This window comes from Delphinapterus leucas, chromosome 12 (genome assembly GCF_059928025.1).
Source record: "Delphinapterus leucas isolate spDelLeu-1000000601 "Yukka" chromosome 12, BTC_Dleu_Yukka2, whole genome shotgun sequence".
Lineage (NCBI taxonomy): Eukaryota > Metazoa > Chordata > Mammalia > Artiodactyla > Monodontidae > Delphinapterus > Delphinapterus leucas.
Window position 1 is genome coordinate 23447908 of NC_143140.1, and position 10023 is coordinate 23457930.

The following is a 10023-nucleotide window of genomic DNA, read 5'->3' on the forward strand; positions in this document are numbered from 1 at the left end:
CTCTACTACCATTTTCTTTTCATTTTTAAAGTCTATTGTATTTGATATTATTATAGTTATTCCAGCTTTCCTTGGTTGCTGTTTGTATGATATAACTTTTTCCACTCTTTTACCTTCAGTCTAATTTGTATCTTTGAATCTAAAGTGTTTCTCCTGTAGACAGTATATAGTTGGATCATGTTTGTTATCCAGTTTGACAATTTCTGCCTTGTGAATGGATTATTTAACCCATTTGCATTTAATATTATTATTGATATAACTGGATTTATGTCTGCCATTTAAATTTTTGTTTTCTATTGTCTAATGTCTTTTCTGTTTCTGTTCCCCCTACTGCTCAATTTGATTTAAGGGAATATATTCTAGAGTAATATTTTAATTACTTTTTCACTATTTTTAAACTTATTTTGTTAGTGATTGCTCTAGGGCTTACTATATACATATCATCAAAATCTTTTGATACTTCAGATTTATACAAACTTAATTACAATGTGATATAGAAACATTAACTTCTATGCAATGCTATTCTCTCATTCCCCTTTCCCACTATCATTGTTATACATGATACATGCATATATGTTACTAAACCATCAATAGTACTAGCTTGTATATTTTTATGTGTATTAGGCTGAGAAAAGAATGAGAACTAGTTTATATTTACAGAGTTTGTTATAGTAACCTTACTGTTTACTGTTTTTGGTTCTCTAGGTATGTTCCAAGGGTTCCAGTTACCATCAGGGTCATTTCCTTAGCTCAACACAGCTTTGCTCCCATCTACCTTTTTGCTGCTGTTATTGACAGATATATTACATTTCTATATGTTCTGGCCCAACAGTACAATTATATATATATAGTATTTTATACAATTGTGTTTTAAATCAGTTAAGAAAAGAAATAAGAACATTCATTTATACTATCTTTTATAGCTAAAATGAATTATTTTATTAATTGAATAAAGTAAGTTTAAAATAAATTAAATGTTATAGACTGAATGACTGTGTGGCTCCCCCACCCACCCCCAATTCCTAATTCATATGCTGAAGCCCTAAAGCCCAATGTGATAGTATTAGAAGGTGAGGCCTTTGGGAGGTGATTAGGTTTAGATGAAGTCATTAGGGTGAGGCTCCCATGAGGTTAGAGTTCTTATAAGAAGAGGAAGAAACACCAGAGATTCCTCTCTCTGCCACACACAAAGAAGTGGTCATGTGAGTATATAGCAGAGATGGTGGCTGCCTATAAGCCAAGACAAGAGGCCTCAGAATGTAACCTACCCTGCTGACATCTAGATTTTGGACGTCCCAGACTCCAGAACTGTGAGAAAAAACATTTATATTGTTTAAGTCACCCAGTCTTTGGCATTTTGCTATGTCAGCCTGAGGTAAGCCATTAAGTTAACAATTAAATTCAAGTAGGAGTAGTTTCTGAAGCCATCTCTAAGATTTGTTCTGACCTCAGGAGGGCTCTTCTTAGCTCTCTCTTTCAATGACTCCCTGGTGAACTGGCTGGACTATGGTTCTGCTTGTTGTTTTTAATTATAGAAGCTTTTTTTTTTTGCATGTGCCCTTAATTTAATAAGTGTTAGTTTCTTTAAGATATATAAGTCAATTGAGAAAAAAATTAAAAAACCCATTAGAACTAAATGGGCAAAAGATATGAACAGATGGATTTAAAAAGGAAATACGAACGTTTTTTAAACATATGAAAAGATTGTCAACCTCATTTATAATTAAAAAATACAAATTAGAGCTATGCAAAAATTATATTTTCACGTGGAAGATTGGCAAAGATAAAACAAAATGATAACATAGTCCCAACGTTGCTGATGGGAATATACATTGTTACAATAATCTCCAAACAGTGCTTCACAATACCTATCAAAATGATAAAAGCCCATTTTTTTAACCATGAAGTTCACTTCTAAGGATTTATCCTAGAGCTATACTGGCATATGTGAAAGATGACATGTGTACTCAGTCATTGCTGCATTGCTTGTAATAGCAAAAAGCTGAAAATCTCTTAATAGGGGTTGTTGAAATAAATCGTGGTATATCAGTTTGTGGTAGATTGCACCAGCAGCTCCATTTCTTCAGCCCATCCTCTATACAAGCCCCTGGCATTTTACTTTGCAGCACTTGCTCACTGTGCACCTGAGGGGTCTAATTCCTTACTCCTTGGCTTTAGCATTTGATTTGCTTTGGCTGACAGAGCGGTGACAGATGTGATGCTAGCTGTATCTTAAAAGGGACTTATATGGATTAAGCTTGCTTGCTCTCATGCTTCTACTGCCTTGGCTATTCCACTGGTCTTGGGAGGAAGGTAATAGCCATTTGGAGCAGAACTGTCTTCGGAAAAGGTGTTTCAGTCAAGCCCAACCTAGAATAGAGACCACCAATCAAATCAATTTGCAGAAGTGTGAGCCAGCCCGGATTAGCAGAGGTTGCCAACCAAGCCCAACCCAAATGACCCAATCCTCAGCCAACCTACAGCTGCATAAGCTATGCTTATAAAGAATTGTTTTAAGCCACTGAGTTTGGAGATGGTTAATTACACAGCAACAGGTAGCTAATAAACAAGTCTAGTGAACACCATCTGCCCATTATTACCCTACGAATGAAGAATATCTGAGTCTCATTGTTCAATTAAACATAGTGCAGAACAATGTGCAGTGTTCAATTATTTGTGAAAAGGAATTTGCATACACGTGCATAAGATCTAACTGGAAAGATACACACAGAAACCTGAAAAAAGTCGGTTGTCTGTGGAGAGGTTAACTGGATAGCTGAGGGATAGGATTGGAAGATTTCCCCTTGTATTACCTTCCTGCCACTTTTGAATTTTCAACTGTTTAAATGCATTATATATTTCAAAAAAGAAATTATTTTTAAAAACTGAGGCTACTCATAGAGCTCCAAATTCTTCTAGCATCTAATAAAGCAGAAAAAATACTGAAATCAGTTAAATTTTTCTTCCCTCGCCCAGTGCCAATTTTGCTTCGATAATTGTAGGATTCTTTACTATTTCCTTAAATCAGGAGTTTCAATGATGTTTGTCTAGGTGTAGAACTCTATTATTATTTCTTCATAGCTAGAATATATATGTAAAGAACTCTTAAAACTCAATTGTAAGATAAATGGCTCAATAAAAATGGACGAAGGAATTGATCAGACACTTCATGAAAGAAGATACACAGGTAGCAAATATACACATTAAAAGGTGCTCAACATCATTGCAACAACTAAAAGCAAAATTAGATACCACTACACGTTTTAGAATATCTAAAGTTAAAAAAATCTAACGATATCAAGTGTTAGAAGGATGTGGAGCAACTGGAACTCTTCTTCACTGAGGGGAGGATTGTAAAATGGTATAACTACTTTGGAAACTAGTTTGGCATTCCTGAAAAAGTTAAAAATGAATCTACCATATGACCTATCCATTCCACCTCCTGATATTTACCCAAGAGTAATGAAAGCATATGCCCAAAGACTTGAATGTGAATGTTTATCAGAGCTTCATATGTGATAGCCCCAAACTGGGAAAAGTCCAAATGTCCATCAATAGGTAAAGGGATAAACAAATTGTCCTATGTCTGTATCATAGCATACTACTTAGTAAAGAAATGAAAATCAATTATTGATACTCATAACAACATGATAAATCCCAAATTAATTATGCTGAGTGAAAAGAAGCCAGATAAAAAAGAGCACATACTGTATGATTCCATTTATATATAATTCTAGAAAATTCAAACTAATCTATAGTGACAGAAATCAAATTAATGGTTGCCTGGGCATGGGTTGGGGTGAGGGTGACATGTGGATAGAGAGATTATAAAAGGTCATGAGAAAACTTTTGAGGGTTATATGTCAATTTTCTTGAATGATGGTTTCAAGAATGTATGTATATGTCGAAACTTATCAGTTTGTTCACTTTAATTATATACAAAAGAAAACTGAAAAAGAAACCAAATATTAGGATTTGTAAAGCTTACTAGACACAAGCTTTTGTTATACAATCCTCTGTTGTTATGTGTTCTCTATATTTAATAACAAAATATTTTAATTCAATTAAAAAAGAAAACTAGATTTCCCACACTTGAGTTAATTGATTTAATAAACTGATGGAAACAATAAGTTTCCATGAAAACAAGGCTTTTGTCTGTTTAATTCACCATTGCATCCTCAGTTCTCAGGACAGTGCCTAGAAGCACTTATGCCCTCCAAAGTTATTTAATCTAACAAATAATGAATAAACTCAATTTATTCATAACTATTGATTATTTTCTTATTTTAAGGAAGATTTCCAATTCCTTAGATTAAAGTTTCGAAGTTATGAAACAATTTTAATGATTGCCTGTACTGCGGGGAGTGCCAAGAGAATAGGAAACCTTCAGTATATATATATTTGCTTGTATACAGACAGCTTGCAACACCAAAGCCCTACTACTTGTTGACAGGTGGCACCCTGATTATTGAACACTTACTGGTCAGTGGCTGTGCCATACTAGTGGTAAACGATTTTGAATATCACGTCTTTGCAAATGTCATCACACCAGTATTTTGTGGGTTCAAGTACATCCTGATGTCACACATTCCTCCAGCAGGCTTTTGTTCAAGTTCAATAGTAGGTATCCTCTGACATGCCCTTTGCACCCAACTCCTTTACTCTACCATTTTAGATGAATTAAAATATTTTGTTATTAAATATAGAAAACACATACTCAACACCCACCCACTGTTCAGGCCATATCATTTGATGCTGGCTTGATTTTGTCTCTCTGGTTAAACTCTTTAACTTCATTCTTTTTTCCACTGCCAAGGTAATGTGATAAAATTCTATTCCAAAATACACAATATTTTCAGCCTTCTTTTCCTGGACTTTTATATGGGGAGCTAAACCAAATCTGATAAATATTCACTTATTGGCTTTGAATATTTCAAGCAGTGCTAGCAGGCAACTTATTGACCTATGTGCTTTAGCTCACTGGATGAGACTTGTAAGATAGATTAGAGACACCTGGGTCATATATCTGAGCTTTGGCCCAAGTCTATCTGCTGAACCTCTGCCATGGACATGCAATAGATTGCCTGTCAGTGTGCCAGGATTAGAAAATTTTTAAGGAAAATTTCTGGCTTTGGCGGTGGCTCTGTTTGGAAGACAAAGTGAATTCCATACAAAAAAGCCACATTAGTAAACATTTATTGAACTGTATTAAATTTAATTGAAATTAATTAAATTTGGATGGTAGCTACAATTGCAACTGTTCCCATTGCTTGGCTGAATTCCAGTTTTGGTTTAGAACCCAGTTTGGGCAAGGACTAGAGAAATGGAAAATCTTCAATGTCAACTTCAAAGTTGAATTAATTTACATTAGAAAAAGAGTATTAGGTAACACTGCTGATTTAAATATTTATCACAATTTCTTTTGAAAAGACAATAATTTCAACCAAATAAGCCAGGTCTTCTTCAAGCAAATAAATTCACTGTTCCATCCTTTACTCTAGGTATTTTTCAGCTTCCTTACAGTCAAATTTGACTCTTCAATCTAGGGTTATTAGGATTTCTCTTGGGCATCATTTAAAATAGAGAAACTATTATGTTACATGTTTTAGAATTATAAACGCCTGTATTCTCGCCTCCATATTGAATAAATCACCAAGATTTATAGATTCTACCTCTTAAGTATCTATACAGGTTACTTTCAAACTTTTTAAAACAAGTATTTTATAAAGCCCCTTTACATAAAGCATACCTTCACACAAATTTTAAAATATATATTATACTAACTATAAGAGAGAAATAAGAGGAGCATAATTAAATGTTAACTAACATGTAGTATAACATATAAATAACTATACTAGAAGATCTAATGAAGTGGTAATTTATTTCCACCTACTTATAAACAGGCTAGGATTTAAGAGAAATTAGACTAAGATTCAAATGAATAGTGAAAAGATAATAGTTTGTCTTTACATTAGACATTTTGAAATAAGAAATACTGTAAATGCAATAAATACAAATGCACACTGATACAGTTGGGTTGTATTAGTGTCTCAAATAGCATGAGTGGCATAGCTGTCAGAGATAAAATTTTGGTAGAGTCCCAAACAAAACAATATTTTTTCTTCAATGAACATGGTAGCTGCATTCCTGGAAAATTCAGTGTATATTAAAACCATTTTATAACTACTTGCAATTTAAGTGTAGAATGGAGTTGTTTCTAGGCTGAGATGATTATAATCAGGTTTTTCACCTACAAGAATGCCTAGATGGATACTTGAAAGTCATGTGGGAAGCAGCATAATTTTTCATTGTATGATAGTCTCTCTAATTGCAGGATAGCTAACATTCCTGTCCTCTACACACTAAAGGGCAGTAGCTCTCCCCAATGATTGTGGCAACCAGAAAATGCCTCCACAAATATCCAAAATGCCCACTAGGGGCAGTGTCACCCTGTTGAGAACCACTGGTCTATATTCTGTTCCTGCCTTGTCAATCTTTTAACACTGCTTTAGTTTAGTTCTTCAACATGCATCACTTGGATCTCCCAATTTCTCTCCCTGCCCCCAGTCTCTCTGCCTATAACTTACCCTTCAAACAGATTGCAGAGGTGATCTTTGTAAAATGCACATCTGATCACGTTGTTCCCCTGCTAAATATCTTCACAGGCTCCCCAGCTCTATAGGATGAAATCAAACTTTTTCCAATAGAGGGCAGTAATCTGATCCCACCATGTTTCAAATCTGGCCTTGTACCACTCTCTCCAATGCGTGCTGGGCTCTTCCCCATGTAGTCTCTAGAACTGAACAAGTTCTCTAAGTCTTTTCACCAACTTGCCAACCTTTTGTCTAGCAAGTTCCTACTAATACTTCAAAATGCAATTCAGGCATTACTTCCCCCATGAAGTCTTCTCCAGTCTCCCCACTCCACCACGACCCTTGCAGTCACCATATGTTTTGTAACTGTTAGGTAATCTGCCTTCACCACTAGACTGTGAGTTATCGGAAGGCAGGGATTTTTATCCTATTTACCTCTGTACCCCAAGAACATCAAATAGGTGGAGGGCATACAGTAACGACTTAAAAAGTTAAATACACTTAAAGTTGAATAATCCTGTAATGTTCACTATTTGGAAAGTTCTGCAGATTGCTATATAATTGTTTTATTTATGTTTCAAGGTTTTCTCATCCTTGAAGAATCACAAATTTACATCCAGTTTAATCTTTCCAATTTTACAGCCTTTTAGATTGTTCTTTCTTTAGTATTTATTTAATTTCTGATAAATCCTGAAATGTCTTTGCTACATTTTTCTTTTACTAGCTCCAACCCCCATTGTACTGACTCATGAAACAAATATGTCCTTTTCAACCCATTCCCTAGTTAATATTTTACTTAGTTTATATATCTCAGACAAGAAGCTTATTTCTTTCACAAATGATTTGAAATCAGCACATGAGAAGAGTTTTCTTTTTAGTCATTAACAATTAAAATATATTTTTTCCCCCAGGGCTTCCCTGGTGGCGCAGTGGTTGAGAGTCCGCCTGCCGATGCAGGGGACGCGGGTTCGTGCCCCGGTCCGGGAAGATCCCACATGCCGCGCAGCGGCTGGGCCCGTGAGCCATGGCCGCTGAGCCTGCGCGTCCGGAGCCTGTGCTCCGCAACGGGAGAGGCCACAGCAGCGAGAGGCCCGCGTACCTCAAAAAGAAAGAAAGAAAGAAAAAAATATATATATATCCCCCCCCAAATTGACTATCAAGTTGATTGTTCTGGTTTTAAGTGTTGGTTCATGGTTTTACGACATGTGTGTTTGACATTCACCAATGTTTGATTTTGTTTTAGAAATTTTTTAGACTTGAGAGTGTTCACCTTTATCAACTCCTTTGCTCATTTAAGGCAGAGACCAAAATTAACTAGTCTTAAATAACCTTGACGTTTGTCCATGCTGCACCACATGGTTTCTCTCTTCTAGTTACTATGAGGGTAGCCATAATCACCCATCATTTAAAAAACTACATTATTCCTTGCCTTCCCAGGATTTAGCAGCAATATCTCAAAAATTTACTAATGACTTTCCTTTGGGTCATTAGAAGAAAAACGGTTCCTGAAGAAACAATGTGCTAAATAAATAATAGTGCAGAGACATTTTCCTGGAGGCTACAAAATGACCTATGAAATACACTAGATTGGTTCTTCTCCATTAGGACATTCAGATCCTTCTTTTATTTTATTTTGGAATGAAAGAATAAATGGGGGAAAATGTGCTCTGAAATTCTCTGTTCTGCTTTAGAGCATGTAAATAGCATCATGCACAAAAAAATGTTCAAGCTGTCAGGAGTAAAGCAAGTATGATAATTCCGGATAATTAGATGCTGAAGACAATCAAAATAGAACTGATCCTAGTAAGCTTTTCTCACTTGAAGGAAACTTCTTTAAAAAGTAGTTACTGATCTTAATGTCTTTCAATAGGGCAGTTAAAAAATGTGGTAAAACAATCCACAGAACAGAATATTTTGCAGTCTATAAAATAAAGAAGAAAGCATACCTATATGTATGGACACAGAATGATATATGGTTATTTTAAAACTAAAAAAATAATGAATAATACATATACTATGATCCCATTCATATAAAAAATAGCAAAAACAGAAGTAAAATATATACAAAGAGATTGGAAAGATACACATACTAAACTGCATTCAATGTTCTGCATTGAAAGCTCTTGTTTCTGTGTTTCTTCCACCAGGTTATGAACTCCTTTGTCACCAGACCAAATACAGGATGCCAGGTTAAGTTAGAATTTCAGGTAAAGAACAAAATTTTTTAGTGTAAGTACATCCCAAATACTGCGTGGGACACAGTCATACTAAAAAATCATTCATCGTGTATCTGAAATTCAAGTTTAGCTGAGTGTCCTGTATTTTTATTTGCTAAATCTGGCAATTCTACTTGAAAGAGACCTTACACTATTCATCCTTGGATTCCTATCACTAACACAGTTACAGTGGTATGGTGGGTGCACAATAAATGGCGAGAGGGCGAGTAATTAAGAAGAGCACAATAATAACAGGCAATTTTGCCTGTTATCTCAGTTCTCATAGAAATGCCATAACGTTTTATTAGTGGTCCTACTTTACAGATTAAGAAACGGAGGTATACAGAAACCACACAATGAGTAAGTGGCGGAGCTAAAAACGCCCCCAAATTTCTGAGTCCGGATTCAGCAGCCATAACCAACTGCCAACTGCAGGCAAGTAGAAGAAAATCAGGAGGAAGAGAACCAGGGGAGAGGCTTCGCTTCTCCCTAAGTGATACAGACTAGGACTTTGCACAAACCCCTCAATTTTACCCAGAGGCAGAAGGTGAGCTATTTAAGAAAAGCAGACAAATCTGGGCCTGGTCCCTACCTCCACCACACATTAGAACAAGTTATATAACTGATTCCTGCCTCAGTTTTTCTCCTCTTTAAAACTGCAGCGAGAGAACCTACCTGAGTACTGATGGGAAGAACAAAAGAGATAACTTCTGTAAAGTGATAAGCACAGGGCTTGGCAAGTAAAAGACACTGTCAATGCTAGCTATCCTCAGTTCAGAGCTGCAGTTTTTTCAGTTGTGAAACAGAATAATAACACGAATAACAAGACAATAGTACTAATGGTATCTATATTGCCGAGCTGACTCTAAGATCGGATGAGAATGTTATCTTTCTAAATCCTAAAGTGCTTCTCACTCCTTAACAGAACAGAACCAGAATTAATATCATGCCAGAGCATTACGACAGTTTTTTCCCCATGAGTAATTAATTTTGTTTAAAAATTATCCTACAGTAAAACTGATTCTTTTCAGTATACAAAGTTCTATGAATTTTGACACATGTATAGATTTATGTAACCACCACCACCATCGGGATACAGAACATCACTACAGCTTTTCAGATTCTTTTGTCAAAGTGTTTCACATTCGTGTTAAAAAACACTTTTAAAAACAAGAAAAAGAAATTTAGATAAACGTGCTGAAGATACAAGTGAA